Here is a 12426-nt window from a genome sequence, read left to right as displayed (position 1 = left end):
TTTTTCCAAATCACAGGTTTTATGCCACTCACCGAAATGTTCTTTTGGAAGGTCTTCATTACTGTGGAAAAGGGAGGGAGAATAGAAGGAGTTTTCTTGGGTCCTAGAAAAATATTCAAAAGTATTTTTCTAGATTTCCTAATCTTTTTTCTTACTTTAAGCATTAAAATTAAAATTTTTGACTTAAAAATGTAATATAAATAGAATTATAATTGTGGGTATTAAGAGTTATTTATTAAAAAACATTATTTAATATCCCATGAATTACCTTCCTTACAAATTTAGCTAACTGATAAAAATAAGATACTATTTTTATGTTTTATTTGCTGGTAATACAAATAAAAACCTTATTTTATAATATTTTAGTGTCTTAGAGCAGAAGGAGCTTCAGGATCTCTCTAGGATACCTATTTAGGATATAACAATGAGAAAGGTTAGCATCACTGACTCCATAGACGTGAGTCTGAGCAAACTCTGGGAGATGGTGAAGGACAGGGAAGCCTGGTGTGCTGCAGTCCGTGGGGTCTCAGAGAGCTGGTCATGGCTTAGAAACTAACAGAGTGACAGAGGTATTTTCAAAGAAGGGTTAAATGGCCTCCTCAAGGCCAAGTAGACAGCTGGAGACGGGCAATGTGAAACTGGGTCTCCTGATTCTAATTTTAGATTATTTGCATTATTCTAAAGTCAAAGAAACAGTTTTGAGATTTTGAAATGCAATATTGATATGCTCACTTTTCAAAAAGAGTTGAAAATATATGCTTTTGTGTACTGAGAAACTCTGACATGCATTTGAAGGAGTAAGTGTGGAGAAATGTTATGGTTTTGTTGAGAATAAGTGCCAGTCCGTGGCGTAGGTAATTATTTACATTTTCTTAATGTGATATTAAGAAATTCAGCCTGAATTATTTGATGTTTTTTTTTATAATATATTTGCTTTTCTGCTGTTTTTAACTTAGTAAAAAAAGAAATCTTATTTATCCTTTCTGTGTCTTCCTCCTCAACAGTTTTTTTTTCAACTAGTTTTTTTTTTTTTGGTTACCCTGACATTTCCTGCATTTATTTATTTATTTTTGGCCACACCACACAGCTTGTCCTCATCCCTCTTTTAAGCCAAGTTTTCTAAAATTATAAAGAATACTTCTACATGGATATTGTCCTAAAGATTAAGAAGATTGTATTTTGAACACCTAGGAACCAAATTCTTGTCAAGATTAATTCATGTAGCACATTTATTATGCGCCTACTGTGTATTTGGCACAGTCCAGACACCGAGACCTCAGCAGTGAGCAAAGTGAGGTCCAAACAGTCTTGAAGCTGAGCCCACCCGATGTGGCAGATAGAGACGCGAGTGAGCGGATAGCCGTCAGACCACGTGGTGCTTAGAGCTGGGGGATAAGGGAGAAGAGCGTGTGGGGGGTGGAAAGCGAGAGCAGGTTCCAGTGACGTGCCCGGCGGTCCGGGAAGGCCCTCCTGGGAGGCGGGACCTCTCCCGTGAGAGGTCTGAAGGTGGCATCGGAGTAAGCTGTATGAGTGAATACGGTCTGTATAGGGACACGTTAGAAATACATCTGATGGGACACAGTATGGAGATCCCTCAGAAAACCAAAACCAGACCCAGGGTGCGGTCCAGCAGTGACACTCCCGGGCTTTTACCTGAAGAAGACAAAAACACCAACTCAAAAAGGTGTCTGCACGCCTGTGTTCATTGTAGCGTGATTCACAACGCCAAGATAAGCAAGCAACTTAGGTGCCCCTTAGAGGTGAGTGAATAAAGAAGGTGAAGTGTGTATATAGGTACATATATACACACACACATGCATACAATGGAATATTTCTCAGTCATAGAAAGGAATAAAACTTGCCATTTATAATAATACGGGTGGACCTGGAAGGTATTACGCTAAGTGAAATACTTATGCTGTGTTGAATCTAGAAAACAAAACAAACATAACAAAACAAACAGACTCACAGATACAGAGAACGAACAGGTGATTGTCAGAGGTGAGGGGGTGGGAGGAGGGTGAGTGAAATAGGTGAAGGGGGGATCGAGGCGCCAACTTCCAGTTGTAAAATGAACAAGTACAGGAATGTGACGTACAGCAGAGGGAATATACTCAGTGATATTACAGCTTTGCTGACAGATGGTAACTAGAGTTACTAGTGTGGATCATTTTGTAACACATAATGCTCAGTGTCATGTCCAACTCTTCATGACCCTATGGACTGTAGCCTTGCTCAGTCCTGCCCAACTCTTTGCAACCCCATGGACTGTAGCCCCGCCGGCTCAGTCCATGGGATTCTCCAGGCAAGATTACTGGAGTGGGTTGCCATTTCCTCCTTCAGGAGACATTCCCGGACAGGAATCGAACTTGCATCTCTTGTGTCTCCTACATCATCAGGTGGATTCTTTAACACTGAGCCATCTGGGAAGTCCTTTGTCATGTATAAAAATCCCAAATCACTATATTGTACTCAGGAAACTAATATAGTATAATATTTTAAGGCAGTTATACTCCAATTAAAAAACAGAAATCTATATACATATAAATACTTTGTGAAAAAAATTTTTTGGTAAGTAGTATAAAATACTGGTGTTTCTTTCCACTGTAATTTATAAACACCTCTTAATGTCTAGGTAACTCTTCTTCCACTCAGCTTTTGACTTTCAACCTGGGAGCTTGGGAGTTGCAATAGTTGTAATCTCATAGGGTTGCTTTAAAGATTACGGGTATGTGTACATGCACACACACATGCCCACATACACATATGAATGTGCATGCACATATGTACATATGAAGTGCTTAGAGTTTTCTCTGTGTAAGATTAAAGGACCATTAGCTATAAATTTATAATAGACTGGATCTGCAGTTTACAGTAAAAATTAACATGCCTATCCTTTTACTTCGTTTGAATTAAAAATAATTAAATTAATTATTTTGATAATGTTATTAATTATAACCGTATTAGTTATTAACTATAATAATATAAATATCTAGTATAATATTATCAAATATTATAATCAACTATTATAATAATATTAAAAATTTAATGATTAAATAAATAATTATTATGATATAATTTGATTAAATAATTAAATGAATTAATAAAGGCTCGGTATTAGGGAGTTGTTTCTTATATTCGAGGTAAACTTAATACCAGTTGTTTATGAGACTTCCTGAAAACTTGGTGGTGGTGTCAGCTTTCAGTTAACAACTTCACTTTAGTTCACTGTCTGGGGCAGGAGGACTGATAAAAGAAACATAATTCAAGCTTGCTTTCATGTTCTCCTCACCCTTCTTACATGGAGGAAGCTGCATTGAATCTAGCTTAACAAATTTCATGCACACACACACATACACACACACATGCTATAAATTCCAGACACAGTAATGTTTAAGGTCAAAGACTAGTACCATAACATAAATTAGAAATAAGCTATTTTTTAGAAAGAGTTTAGTGAAATCTCTGAAACAACCAAGGAAGGAATATTTAATGTATCAGTGAATTGAGGTTAAAAGACTGCTGTCCATGAAGCTTTTTACATTCTTATAGGATTGTGTATACCATAAAAACTATTATGTACTTCATGCAAGAAATTGTGTTTTGCCTATTTTCAGTTGTTTTTATTTATTTATTTTTTAATTTATTTTTTTATTTTTCAGTGGGTTTTGTCATATTTTCAGTTGTTTTTAAATCGATGACCAGATTGTTAATTTCTAGAAGAACACATGTAAGTTGTCTTCACATATATAATTTTATCATAGTTTTGGGAACTTTGGATTTACATTTTGTTGGTCGTAGTTGTATTAGAATGGTGTTTGTCAACTTTATAGCTTTCTGGGGTTTTACTGGTGATCCAGTGGCAGACAATGAGCTATTTGAGGACCCTTTCCTTTAGGTATTGTTTGTAGTCAAAATTGGACTTTGTAATTATCTTTTTAGTGATAAACTTTAAAGAAACAGTTTAGTCTTGAGATATGTTAGCAAAAGCATCAGGAATGTTGTTTATGTTTTAGTACTTTTTCACAGGTTTTCCTCCTCTATGTTAAGATGTATCTTGCTCGGGCGCACTGCTGTACTTCTCTGTGTCTTTGAGTTGAATGGGTCGGGACGTGATCGGTCGTGTGTTCATCCTTCTGACGGGCGTGTTATCCGGTACCCAGGGGAGGGTTGCTGGCAACCCTGAGCAGGAACGCTGGTTTTGCGCATGCCGTGGGCAGACCCTGGAGGCCCAAGCCCCAAGCGAACAGCAGACAAGCAGGAGCGCCTCGGCCCAGAGGCTCCTGATTCAAGCAAAGGAATAAATCATGACATTACAAGGGGGGATCCGCTGACTTATTGCTGTTTCGTGACCGGGGTAGGGAGAGATGCTGTTTAAAGCCGTGTCGTCGGCTCTCAAGCCAGCCGGGCGTGAAGCCTTGTCTTGTGCTCTGTAGCTGTGCCCGCCCAGACTCCCTAACTAGTCAGCTGGGGCCGCGCCTTCTGGCTGCGGCACCGGGCCGCCCGGCGTCTGACAGCAGCCCTCTCGTCATCCTGTCAGTGATGTGCTAACCGGAGTGTGTCCTCGTGGCCTGCGGAAGCAGGTACAAGCGACGCTCCCTTCCGAGCGGCTGTCTGCGTGTCGGCTCCCACGCCCTCGCGGCGCCCGTGAGAGCATCAGTCACAGAGCCCTGGCTGCGGGCTCCGTGTCCCACGCCCGAGCGCCCGAGCTGCGCTGAGGCACTGTCCTCTCCTCCCTCGTTACGGTCGCCCCCAGGCGTTTCAGCATGAGTTTCCCCCCTACTCCCGTTAGTACCATCCAGGGCCTCTGCAGAAGGACACCCTGTGATCCCCGGGAGATGGGCTGGCGAGGTGTAGACTCACAGGTCGGGTTGGATGGAGGGGGAGTCCGGAGGAGGTCCAGCCTCTCCATCTGGGTTTTCTGTCGTCTGACTCGTCCCTGAGTGGCACCACCTGTATCCGCATTTCATCTGAAGCCGGCTGTGCAGAGAACCTTTCTGGAGACCAAGAACTGAACAGTCGGGGCGAGAGCAAAGATTGCCCAGTCTCCTCCCCACCCCAGATGATGGAAGCGTGTTCCCCCCTTTAACAATAAAGCTATGGCAGAGTGGTGCGGTTAGCAGTTATCACCCCGACCTCTCAGGGAAAGGTAGTCTGGAAACAGCTTTTGGGTGTTTATTTCTTCCCAAAGCCCACAGCAGCCAGTCACATCAGCTGACCCTGCAGACAGTGACTCTGCTGATCAGCATGTTATTTGACTTGATCCTCTACTTGGGAGCACTGTGTTTTCACGCGCTGCCAAGTGGATGTGGCCAGAGTGTGCATGCAGGACTGTTGAGGCAGTTGTGTGACACTTTGTGGGAAGTTATGTGTGGAGGAAACTTCTCAGATGGGAAAACTGCTTGTCTTTGCATCTCCCAAGTCTCGGGGTGATGAGAGATGCTTTTCATAGAAACGAGGACATAAAGGGTCAGAACCGTGGTGGTGTGTGTGCGCAGTAATTTAATCATTTAATTGTGACTATCAGAGAGAACAGTTTATAGAATAACCTTTGCACTAATTACGTAATGTAATATGAAATGTTCACCTGACATGGAAACCGTCAGGACAGAAACGTGTCTTATTGCCCCTTTGGCACTTGTCTTTTAGAATAATAATAATTATAAATAGTAATAATGACAGTGATGATGTTAAAGGTTTCTTCATAAATTCTGAAGTTTACAAGTTTAGGGCAATTTCCATACAGTCTTTAGAAAAAGACTTGTGTTCAGCTGTCTTCTGCTAGAAGACTTTAAATTTTTTTTTTTTTAAACTGTGCCCAAATTGTAATTCCTTGGTGGGAAAGTTATCCATCATCTTGTACCCTTTCGGCTGTATGAGTGTCTGTCTTGTTCAGTCTGTACCGGAACTTGGTTTGGTATCTTTGGGCCTTCATATAGTTCTGAGTAGGACACACTGCTCTCTTCCCTTGGAAAGTGGTATTTTCTTCGCTCACTGGATGTTCATGGTGCTCAGGGAGGCTCCTGCCTCTTGTTGTGTAGAAACAAACTGGTTTATTCTTGGTCATGGAGATCAGTCGCTCCAGCCAGTAGATCAGCCCCAGTTAGCCTGCCGGTTCAGTGGCGTTTGGAGGGCCAGGTGGCATCTCATCATCCTGTTCAGGTGGACGCCTCCCGTCTGGAGGTCCGATCTCCAAACCGGAAGAACTCTGCTCAGCTGGGGCAGGAAGGGGAACTTGCCCAAGGGGTGGTGTTAGGTGTGGTATTGTGGGGGCCACCCCACCTCACCCCGACCCCTGATCCCGTGTCTTCTGGCTCTGGGGTAAGCAACACTGTGAAATGTTTTCTGATTCAGAGCATGTCCTGCACCGTGTAAAACAGAGCTGCCCCCTCCCCACCGAGGGTGCTGCTCCCCACGGGGGACATACCTGGGTCTTGGGTGCGCATCCCCCCTTCCAGTTTGGCCGGTGGCTTCTCGGCTCGAAGTGTGGGCTGGAGGAGTCGAGTCCATGGCCCTGAGCCTGCCGTCACTTTGCAGTTCGACAGATAACCCTGATGATTGGCATGCCCTCGGGCATGTGCGTCTCTGAGTCCGGCGGTGGCCGTGCTGGCAGAGACGGCAGGTCCTCACCCAGACCTTCATCCAGCGACCCTGAGCCTGATCAGGCCTCCTCCTGGATGGAAGAGGTGCAGTGTCGTTAACTGCCGACACTGCGTGGCCCAGCTGCTTGCCAGGGAGACGCCTCCCTCGAGGCCTCCTGCCACCGCACCTCCCGAAGCAGGTTCAGTGGCCCGCCGGGGGCCGCTGGCGGTGTCGCCCTGCGGGAGCCGGCCTCCCAGGGCCCAGCATGCATCCACCCTCCTGCCGCGTGTCCCAGGGCCTCTGCCCCGTCCTCCGCCCCCGCCCAGGACAGCACAGGTGCCCCCAGGGTGCAGGCGGGGAGCGGAGAGGGAATCCGGGGCGGGGTCAGACATGGAAGGCACCGCTTCCCCAGACCTGTCACACGGCTGACCACCGTGATACATAGTGTCACAGGAAGAGGGGAGCGAATTAACCACCTGAGGAGCAAACCAGGAACTTGCTTTTCAAGGAGACATTTGGCTTTGGTCGAGTTTTCCAAACAAGAGTGTAACGGTATTTATTCATTTAGTATTGATAAAATACTCTTATTTGCCAGGTACTGGGAATTTCAAGGTCATTTATGATTCTAAGTCATAAATAATAAATTAGATCGGGTCAGTCAAGGCCAAGGCAGCGTGACTAGGAGCCTGATGTGGGAAAGGTAGGAGAGAGGGTGGTAGGTTCAAGAGTAGACCCCAGTATCACACCTGGTTCTTGGAAGGAAGTTGGTGTTTTGTCTTGGAAATATTTACTTGGGGTGTCTGTGTGTGTGTGTGTGTGTGTGTGTGTGTGTGTGTGTGTGTGTGTGTGTGAGAGAGAGAGAGAGAGAGAGAGAGAGAGAGAAGTCATGCTACAAAATTTGGCTGGAGAGACAGGCAGTGGCCAGATTGTGAAGAATCTCGTTTGCTAAATTAAGGGATTTGGATTTTATCCAGCAGACAGTGGGCAGGCAAACAGGGGACATGCAGTGACCAGCTTTGTTTTGGGGACGGGAACTCTGGTGGTGTTATATTAGTAGGAGAAAACCAGAGTAGGGAAACTCTGAGTGACAGGGTCCAGTGAAAAGGCAGTCACAGCGATTCAACCAGAGTGGGCCAGCTCCTGGATGAACAGTGACCACGAAAGGCAGATGAGGTTGGGGTTGAGAAACGTGGCTAATAAGGGGACGTCTGTCGTGTGTAGAGCCTGCTTGAAAGCAGGTAAAGAAGAGGGGCAAGTTAGACTGACAGAAAGGACACACGCTCACCAGGTATTTACTTACTGTCTGGCGCAGCGGGGCAGAGCCTGCTGCCATCTGCTGTGAGAAGGCGGTGACTCTGTGGAGTGTGTGTGCGCCAGCACATATATACACACACATGTGGATGCTCACGTGCTTGCTTATATATTTGTGCTCAGTCGCCCAGCCGTGTCCAACTCTGCAACCCCATGGCCTGTAGCCCCCCAGGCTCTTCTCCAGACGAGAAGACTACAGTGGGTTGCCATTCGCGTCTCAGGGGATCTTCCTGACCCAGCGACTGAACCCTGCCTCCTACATTGCAGGCAGATTCTTTACTGTCTGAGCCGCCAGAGAAGCCCATGTTTATATATAGGTGTATACATGTAAAAGCCTTCGAGGTGCATGCCAGATACACACATATGTACCCTAAGTATGTATGTAAATATTATATACAATGTAAACAATACATCATATAGTATATATGTGTGCAGTGTTTCATTCTCACTTAATTATATGTAATTTACAAATGGTTAGAGTCATTTTGCTCCACTTACAAAGATTCAGGCACTCCTTTGGGGCTGCCTTGCACCTGTGATTCTCTGTCCGTTGCTAGTGGTTCACCATCAGTTTTGTTCCTGGTTAAGAGATATTTTTAGGTTATGATTTTCAGAGATGCCTAATAGTTTTAGAAAATAGGTTCAATTAGGTTTTATTTATTGGTTATTTGGACCATGCCCCTCAATGCAGTAGTAGTGTGATTTTACCAATATTATCTTCTAAAATTAGAGCCAACATTTGCTGGATCAGCGAAAAAGCAAGAGAGTGCCAGAAAAATATCTATTTCTGCTTTATTGACTATGCCAAAGCCTTTGACTGTGTGGATCGCAATAAACTGGAAAATTCTGAAAGAGATGGGAATACCAGACCACCTGACCTGCCTCTTGAGTTGTGTATGCAGGTCAGGAAGCAACAGTTAGAACTGGACATGGAACAACAGACTGGTTCCAAATAGGGAAAGGAGTACGTCAAGGTTCTATATTGTCACCCTGCTTATTTAACTTATATGCAGAGTACATCATGAGAAACGCTGGGTGGATGAAGCACAAGCTGGAATCAAGATTGCCAGGAGAAATACCAATAACCTCAGATATGCAGATGACACCACCTTTATGGCAGAAAGTGAAAAGGAACTAAAAAGCCTCTTGATGAAAGTGAAGGAGGAGAGTGAAAAAGTTGGCTTAAAGCTCAACATTCAGAAAACTAAGATCATGGCATCCGGTTCCATCACTTCATGGCACATAGATGGGGAAACAGTGGCTGGCTTTATTTTTCTGGGCTCCAAAATCACAGATGGTGCAACAAAATGCAGATGGTGATTGCAGCCATGAAATTAAAAGACACTTCCTTCTTGGAAGGAAAGTGATCACCAACCTAGACAGCTTATTAAAAAGCAAAGACATTACTTTCTCCACAAAGGTCTGTCTAGTTAAGGCTATGGTTTTTTCAGTAGTAATGTATGGATGTGAGAACTGAACTAGAAAGAAAGCTGAGTGCCAAAGAACTGATGCTTTTGAACTGTGGTGTTGAAGAAGCCTCTTGAGAGTCCCTTGGACTGCAAGGAGATCCAACCAGTCGATCCTAAAGGAAATCAGTCCTGGGTGTTCATTGGAAGGACTGATATTGAAGCTGAAACTCCAATACTTTGGCCACCTGATGTGAAGAGCTGACTCATTGGAAAAGACCCTAATGCTGGGAAAGATTGAGGGCAGGAGGAGAAGGGGACGACAGAGGATGAGGTGGTTGGATGGCATCACTGACTCAATGGACATGAGTTTGGGTAAACTCCAGGAGTTGGTGATGGACAGGGAAGCCTGGTGTGCTGCAGTTCATGGGGTTGCAAAGAGTCAGACACGACTGAGTGACTTAACTGAACTGACTGAAAATTAGAGATTTATGTTTCAGTTCATGATTACTCAGTTGAAAACACTGGATGATTTCATGTAAGCCAATTTTTTCCTTTATGCTGAAATTTATTATGTAAAAGATGAAACAGTTGAACAAGAGTGATCTCCAGGTTTCTTCCTAATTGTCAGTCGCAGGATTCTTTAATTGTATGATTTACTTCTTAAATAACTGCCTCATTTTTAAAGTATAGTTTATATATAATTCACATGAACATCCTCACTTCCAGTCCTCTAGAATCCAGTGTCTGGAAGCTTGTGTGGAGAGAAGGCAGATATGTTTGAGCTGTGTTACAGTGTCAGGCTCCTGAATATTGTGGAAAAGCGGATGGGTCTCCTCTAGGAAAAGCAAAACTGCTGCTGAATCAACTTGAAGAGTGTGAACTAGAGAGCAGAGAGAGCAGTAAACTTAGTGACGAGAAAGTCACGGAGGGGAGGAAATGGATTTGCCGGCGTTGGTGTTTCTGTGCGGTGTGACAGCTGCAGAAATGCAGAGTTGAGGCTCACTCGAGTGTAGGCTCGTGCAGGGCAGGCGTCTCATCATCCTGTCCCCAGCTCCAGCAGCGATGTCTGACACCCGTGGTTGGTCCCCACGACTAGTTGTGTGATTTGGGGCAGCTGTTTAACTTTGTTTCGGCTCCCCAACCTGTAAAATGGACGAAAGCATGAGTACATGAAAGAAGCAAGCCAGCGAGACAGCGCTAGAGCTGTTTGGCTCTCCAGCCAAGAGATGAGCAGAGCTTTCCCAGGGACTTGGCACAGGGAGGTCAGGATGAATGTTTGGTAGTGAAACAGCAGGACACACCACCCTAGAGGAGGAGGCAAGAGTGGCGCATAAGATAGTGTCTTATTATAAAAAAGCATTGAAAAACACAGGGTACAACCAATCACTGTCTTCTTTCATGATATAGGATTGCTGTTTCAACTGTCAAGTGGAGTGTTGGAGTTTTGCTCTAGTAAGAATGCTGCATAGTTGGAATAACCTTGCAGTTTTCAGGTAGCCAGTTGTTACCTTTCTTGGCCTAAACTTTTTAAATATGAATGTAAATTAAATGCTTTTAAACAGATGGTCTCTTTATGCTTTCCACTAAAATTTTTTTCATTCCATGAGGAATTTATCGCTGCAGCAGTTTATCCTGTGTACCCATAACTGTTTATAGCACATAGGTTTCTGAGTTAAATATTGATTCACTGAAAAATCAAATGAAGTCTCTAATCAATAATTCTTGTGTTTTATGCATAAATAAATTCCTAGGGGACATAAGTATGTCCCTCAATAATTCTTATAGAACTTTAGTTGCAGGCAGAGGGACTTTTACAGAAAAAAAAAAAAGACTCTGGCTAAGAGACGCAGAGCCCAGAGTAACAGGAGCAGTGACGGGTCAGGATGAGATCTTTACTTGTAAAGTGTGTGAATTGGAATCGTGCTGTTTTCTGTTGCGGTTCTCACACTCAATGGACCGTCTTCCTGTCGTCTCCTTGGAAATCTGATAATGTGTTTTTTTTCCCTCTTCAAAATACATGTTTACCGAATCACTTAAAACATGGCCTAGTTGTATCAGGGGGCTGATTTCCTCTAATAAATATATTGTTTAACTTTCAGAGCAAAGTATAAGTGAGATTTCATATCACAAAGGGAAGGAACTTGGGTTTCACTTCCAACTAAGTGTACTTGCAGACCGAGATGATGACTCGTAGAATTTTCATCAGCTCCCTCTGTGACATTTTGGAGAGACTGCTTTGTTGGTCTCCTGCAGACTCTGATGCCTGGGGAAAGTTTTTTACATTGCACCTCTATCATAGATTTTGAATTTTTCATTTAACGGTCAGCTGTTCTTGTTTGTCTGTTCAAAGACTCCTTCTCTGCTATATAATTAGTATAAAATGTTTTCAGCCACTATATATTATTCAAAGCCTTATAATGATGGGGATTTTGAATCTTTGTATATCAAAAGCCAGGTCAAAATAATAGTTATTGTATTCCGGAGCCTCTGGCATTGGTATCCTGGCTTTGCCACTTGCTAGTTGTCTGAAGTGAAGTGAAAATGAAAGTTGCTCAGTCCTGTCCGACTCCTTGCAACCCCATGGACCATACAGTCCATGGAATTCTCCAGGCCAGAATACTGGAGTAGGTAGCTGTTTCCTTCTCCAGGGGATCTTCCAAACCCAAGGTTCGAAGCCAAGCCTCCTGCATTGCAGGCAGATTCTTTACCAGCTAAGCCACGACAGAAGCCCAAGAATACTGGAGTGGGTAGCCTGTCCCTTCTCTAGCGGATCTTCCTGACCCAGGAATCAAACCAGGGTCTCCTGCACTGCAGGCGGATCCTTTACCAGCGGAGCTCGTTGTGTGACCTCAGGCCAATGGTATAACTTTGCTGCAGAGTCCTGGTCTGTGAAGTGGGCAGAATGATACTAGTACCTAATTCATAAGATGGTTGTAGCATAAACCTGAGTGTGTCAAGTGCTGAGAATGTGCCCGGCCCAGGGCCAGTTTGCATCATGTAAACGTTTACTCCTCACTGTGGTCAGTGACAGCATAGCCCTTAGACTTGTGGCCACAACAGGTCCAGTTCCCTTCGTACCGTGACTCAGTTCACTGTTAGCAACCTTTGTTGTCAGGCTTCTCTG

The 12426-nt window shown here is 44.1% G+C and overlaps 1 protein-coding gene across 4 annotated transcripts in view; it reads left to right on the top strand.

Moving 5' to 3' along the window:
• Positions 1–12426, top strand: part of DENND1B (DENN domain containing 1B) — a 269544-nt gene that overhangs the window by 146895 nt on the left and 110223 nt on the right. The gene's annotated exons all lie outside the window — the stretch shown is intronic.

Source organism: Muntiacus reevesi, chromosome 5 (assembly GCF_963930625.1).
Source record: "Muntiacus reevesi chromosome 5, mMunRee1.1, whole genome shotgun sequence".
Classification (NCBI taxonomy): domain Eukaryota; kingdom Metazoa; phylum Chordata; class Mammalia; order Artiodactyla; family Cervidae; genus Muntiacus; species Muntiacus reevesi.
The sequence above is the reverse complement of the archived record's forward strand: the minus strand, read 5'-3'. Positions and strand labels throughout refer to the sequence as shown.